The sequence below is a fragment of the Apis dorsata genome, unplaced genomic scaffold (assembly GCF_000469605.1).
Source record: "Apis dorsata unplaced genomic scaffold, Apis dorsata 1.3 scaffold_396, whole genome shotgun sequence".
NCBI classification, from domain to species: Eukaryota; Metazoa; Arthropoda; class Insecta; order Hymenoptera; family Apidae; genus Apis; species Apis dorsata.
In genome coordinates, this window is record NW_006263655.1 from 345,232 (window position 1) to 351,309 (window position 6,078).

General features: G+C 16.2%; 1 long non-coding RNA gene across 1 annotated transcript; it reads right to left on the reverse strand.

Annotated features, from left to right (window-relative positions):
• Positions 1–407: 407 nt before the first annotated feature.
• Positions 408–2,399, reverse strand: LOC116186045. Its single transcript, XR_004150968.1, has 3 exons — positions 2,085–2,399; positions 1,304–1,394; positions 408–827 (listed from the first exon to the last, which is right to left on the reverse strand). It is a non-coding gene; the product is annotated as an uncharacterized LOC116186045 (long non-coding RNA).
• Between the last annotated feature and the right edge of the window lie 3,679 nt (positions 2,400–6,078).

A 6,078-nucleotide genomic window follows, 5' to 3' on the forward strand; every position in this document is an offset into this window, starting at 1 on the left:
ATGTGGAAAATACGTCGTGCACGATACGCTAACGCATTGTCAATCGCTAAAAAGTTTTTATTAGCTTATGAACTAAGGTCATCATGTCCATTGCCTCTCTCTCACCCAAGTAGCACCTGGGCACAAGAGTGAGATTCTGGCAACAGACATGCAAAGTGTTAAACCTGAAAATCCTGAGCTAAAAAAAAATTATTTATTTTTTATTTAACGGATTAATACTTCTTTGTAAAATTTATTTACTTTTATTTTAAACAGTAATAAATTTACTTTACATATTTAATAAATTACTAAATATTAATTTTAATTAAATAAGGATATCAAAGAAATCATTTATGAGAATTTATTCATGACAATGAGTAATTGATTTTAAAAAATAACCTCAGGCGATTCTTTCATCAAAGCAAATTTTCGAAAATGCAAAAATAATGTTCACAACTTGTTGCTCTGATTCAAAAATCTACCTGTCGCGTAATGTCTTCTTGTATATAAGATTTAGTACATTTTTATAAAAAAAAATAAAATATTTATATTTCAAATCATACTTGGTTTATAATTAAAAAATGCGATACAAGAAGACCTATCCTAATCTAATAAATAAAATACAGAAAAAAAGAAATGTTACTATTCACGAGTAAAATAAATACCCGTGGTCACTATGCTCGTGCAAAATTCTATTTATACAACCAGTCATTCATATCGATTTAGATCCTTCATTCTATGACATGATTGAATGACCGGAGGAACAGAAATGTATGTGACTCACCATTTGATGAGAAGAATTTTCTTATTATTGTTCATGGGAAATCATTGTGAAAACTGGAAAATATCTATAACAAAAAGTGGAATATTATAATTTATCAATATAATGTTAAAGATTGAAATTCTAATAAACTAGAATAATAATAAAAATTGATATTTTTGAATTAAAATTTAAAAATTTAAATTTTTTAATGGCTAGAATAAAAGAAATTTAAATATATATATTCAAATTTTTTTTATCTTTCCTATCCAATACTTATTTAAAAAAATATTACTATTTTTAAAAGAATTATACTGTGAATGTTCATTATTTAAATTAATAACATTCTATAAAAATAGTCGAAAATATGTTCAAAATATAGAAAATTCATAAGAAATATATAAATAAAAAATGAATTATTTCGAAATCTTTTCTTCTATTAACTTGATATTTTCAATATAATAATTATGAATTATTTATTTACAAAAAATATATAAATACTATATCAATAATTCAATAAAAAAAATATATATCACTTTTTTAATATAGAAATTTAAACTTTACCTTTTCCTCGTAAAATATGAATTATCATCATGGCACTCATATTGAAAATCCTTTTTCTTGCTCAAAGTAATCTTAGCAATTGGCTTCTTATCTGTGCAAAAAAAAAAAATTAAATCTTTAAAATAAATATATAAAATATATAAGATTAAATTCGTAAATTGTATAAAATAAAACAATAATATAATTCAAATCCTATTTTAGAAGTTCATAATAAGAGTCAAATAAATGAATGAAAAAAAAGTAATAAATTATTCTTCAAAAAAGTATCAATTATAAAAATATTCAATAAATAATCGAATAAATGTGTATTAATAAAATAATAATAAAAAATAAAAAAATAACTATAAAATAAATATTACAATAAAATAAAAAGATCATAGCACTAAACAAAGAATCACAAGTTTCCATAATAAAATGATACTTTGCATAGCAATTTCGATATATTGAATTATAAATCGAAAAGGGAAAGGAAATATTCAATTCAGTTCGATAAATCGAAATGTCGAGCATGACACAAACGCCATTAATTTCTTGAAATGACTAAATTATGAAAAATATTTTTGATTTTGAAATCTTAAAAAACCAAAAAAAATATATAAAAATAATACAAGAATTAAACATACAGATAAATTAGAAAAAAATTTAGGAAAAAATGTAAAATATAATGTAAAATACATGAATTGATCACAATGAAAATTTATTACTTCTATTTCAGAATGAATAAAAAGATAAAAGAAATTTATAGTAACTATGTTTTTATTAAAAATAAATAAAAACTTACCATATTTGCATAAAAACCGTCAGATTATATTTTAATCGCCATATGTAAAAAAATTATTTCACTTTTCGTCTTCAAACTGGTCAAAATCGACAAAAGTTCAAAGTATTGTTTAATTCTGATATAATATGATTAAACAAACATGTATTAAGTTTAAGAATTAATAATTAATAACAAATTTTTTATAATTATACACTTCACTGGTAAAACGTGACCCGTCACCACGATTTTCAACTGTAGACTGACGCCATGCGCATTACAATGCGCATAGATTCATAATGAGACTAAATTTTAATAGCTTTCTGATTGGCTAGAACTATACGATTCCTTATTTTAAATTCGCGCGAAAATTCAACATATAAGACAGTATTACATAATAATTTTTAAATGTAAATTGTACACAATAAAAAAAAATTCAACTTTATTATTTCTTTATAGTTCCCAAATTGAAACATTTCTGTCTTTAAAGAAAAACTAATAATTAATTAATTACTGTAAAAAAATCAAAATATATAGAGTTATATTAATTGATAATATATTAATTCATTAAATTGAAATAAAATAATAATTAAGCATAAATTTTATCTTGAAGAAAGAATATTTATCTGCAACATAATTTTTATTTCGGATTTTCAATATTTCAAAATTTCATATTTATATTGTATAAAATTTTTTAAATTTGTATACAATTTTTACATAGTATAAAATTTATTAATTATTTTATAATAACATTACAAAAATATGGATGCAATTTCAATTTTAAAATTTTCCTATAAAAATTGAAATATAATAGAAATTTAATATAGAAATTAATTAAATTAAATCTAAAAAATCAAAATAATATAGAAAAATTATTTTTTTTATAATATTATATTATTCTATTGATGTTATGTATGTTGTTGTTATTGATTATTATTAATTGATTATATTTTATATAAAAACAAATTGAATTTAAAATTATTTTTTATTTAACATTTATATGATATATATATTAATTGCAATTAATTTATAATATGTTAATATGTTTGAAAACATAGTTTTTATTTTTATAATATTAATTCCTAACAATTAAATTTTTTTTATTTAATTTTTAGATTTAGATGTTTAAACAACAATTTTAAAAATGTATAACATTTAAATTGTTAATTTTTAATCTAATTTAGTTACTAATTTATAACCTATAATTTTTTGATTTCCAATTTTTCTAATTTATTTAATTATTTTTTCAATTTTTATTTAATTTATTAATTTTATTTAATTTTTAATTTTTAATTTTCAATTTAAAATTTTAATCTTCTTTCATTTTTAGATTTTTTGAATATATTTATTTTTACATTATATATTTTTCATATTTTTCATTTTTTTTTAATTTTGTTTATTTTTATATTGCATTTTTTTATGTTTTACATTTATTAGTTACTTTTCTTTTATAATTTCTTTTGCAATTTTTACCAAAATTAGTTAATTGTTATCATAAATTTTTTTTTTTATATATATATCTTTTCCAATTTAATTACATTTGTGTTAAATCCATTTTAGTTTTTTTAGATTACTTGAAGTTTTTTTTTTAATTTAAATTCTTGATCTTAATTTTTTCTAATTTAGAATAATTACTTTTTATTTTATCTTTTGTTTTTTTCTTAAGTTTTATTTATTTATATTTATTATAACAATAATAAATAAGTTAAATTCTTCAATATTATATATTACAGATTTGTCAGATTTATTTAATTATCAGGATAAATTTCTTTTTGTAAATTTCTTTAATTTTTAATTTAAATTCTTTCCTTATGTTTCAATTTTTTGTTTTATACATTTCTATATTTATTCATTATTTATATATTACATTATTAAATTTTTTTTTATATGTTGCAGTTTTGTAAAATTCAATTATGTCAAATTTTTTTTTATGTATGTTTTATAATGTTTTTTTAAGTTAATATTTATATTAAATTCTTTTTTAATATATAAATTTTTTCAGATTTCTTTAAATTTTCTAGAATCTTCTTTAGTTTATAGTATTTATTTTTTATATTATATTTCTTTTTTATATTTATATTTATTTACAATATTGATGTATTATATATATTCTGTCTTATATGTTGTAACTTTATTACAATTTAATTAATTCTTATGCCAAATTATTTTTTTATACATTATACAAATTATTTTTTGATTCAATTAAAATTTATATTAAATTCTTTTTTTATAGTTTTTAGTTTTTTGATATTTCTTTAAATTTTAGGTTAAATTTTTCTGTTTTTTTTAGTTTATAGTATTTATTACTTTTATGTTATATTTTTTTAAATTTTTATATTTATTATTATTTATGTATTAAAATGTTAAATGCTTTTTTTATATATACAAATATAATTTATATATAGTTAAATATTATGTTAAATTACTTTTTTATACCTGTTTTCTGATTTAATTAATGTAATGTATTAAATTCTCTTTTTTTATAATTTTTTTCTAAATTTCTTTAATTTCTAAGTTAATTTCTTTTCTTATACTTTTAATTTTCTCAAGTTTTATTTATTATTATTAGTTTCTAATATAGTATAATATAATTTGTAATAGTTAATTAATAACTAACATTATTATTTTCTTCTTATTATGTTTTCATATATTTTACTCATTATTTATGTATTATAATATTATACAATTCTTCTCTTATATGTTCAGTTTTATTAAATTTAATTAATTGTTATGACAATTGTACTTTAAAATTATTTTTCTATACATGTATTTTGTGATTTAATTAACATATATGTTAAATCCTTTTTTCATCTCTTTTCATATCTTCTTTAGATTTTTTTAAATTTTAGATTAAATTTTCTTCTCTTTTTAAAATCCTTTTTAATTTATAGTATTTATTACTTTCATACGACATACCTTTTTCATGTTTTTATATTTATTTATTATTTATATATTACAATATTACATGTTTCTTTTATATCTGCCTTAAATATAACCTTAAATATATGTTATCTTAAATTATTATGTTAAATTATAATGTTTTCTGATTTAATTAATATAATATATTCTTTTTTTTATAGGTTTTTTAGTTTTCTTAAATTTTATTTAGTTTATAATAACTAACATTATTAAATTCTTCTTTTGTGTTTTCTATATGTTTTACTCCTTATTTATGTATTACAATTTTAAATTTCTTTCTTATTATACATTATAGTTTTATTTAAAGTTTTTTTATTTGATATTATTTTAATATTATAAAGTTAACTCTTTTTTTCTATATTTTTAATTTTCTAAAATTTTTTTTAATATTAACTTTTACATATAATTACATTTCCTTGTTATGATTATTCATTATTTATATATTATAAAAATCTCTCTTTTGTATCTTTTATTTTTATTATTTTTCTTATATTTTTATTAAATATAATTGATAGTTTTATTAAATTACTTTTTATGTATGTTTTTTCTAATTCAATTAATATTTGTGTTGTATTTTTTTTTTATGTTTATTTTTATTATCCATTTAAAATATATATTAAATTCTTTTACATGTTTTAAATTTTTTTAAATTTATTTTATCTTTATTTTTAGATTTTTAAATTTTTGTTTTATTTTCTAATTTTGTTCAGATTTTGTTGATTTCAATATATAAATTTTTATTTATATAATGTTTATGTTCAAATTTTATTCATATTTTATTAATTATTATAATTGTTGAATATCATTTCATGTTTTAGTTTTTTTCTATTTTGTTGATTTTTATGTTTACATTATTTAATATTATGTTTCAGATTTCTTAACTTTATTTAACTTTATTTAAGATTAAATTCTGCTTTTATATTTTATTTGTATATTTTCAAATTTACTTTTAAATTTCTTTTTTATGTTTCAATTTTTATAAAATTATTTTTGTTTTTTGTTAAATTTATTTTTTATTTTATCATTTTTATTTAAGTTTAATCTTTATATTAAATTTTTTTAATTATCTTATTTAATTTATCTATTTTGTTAAATTAAA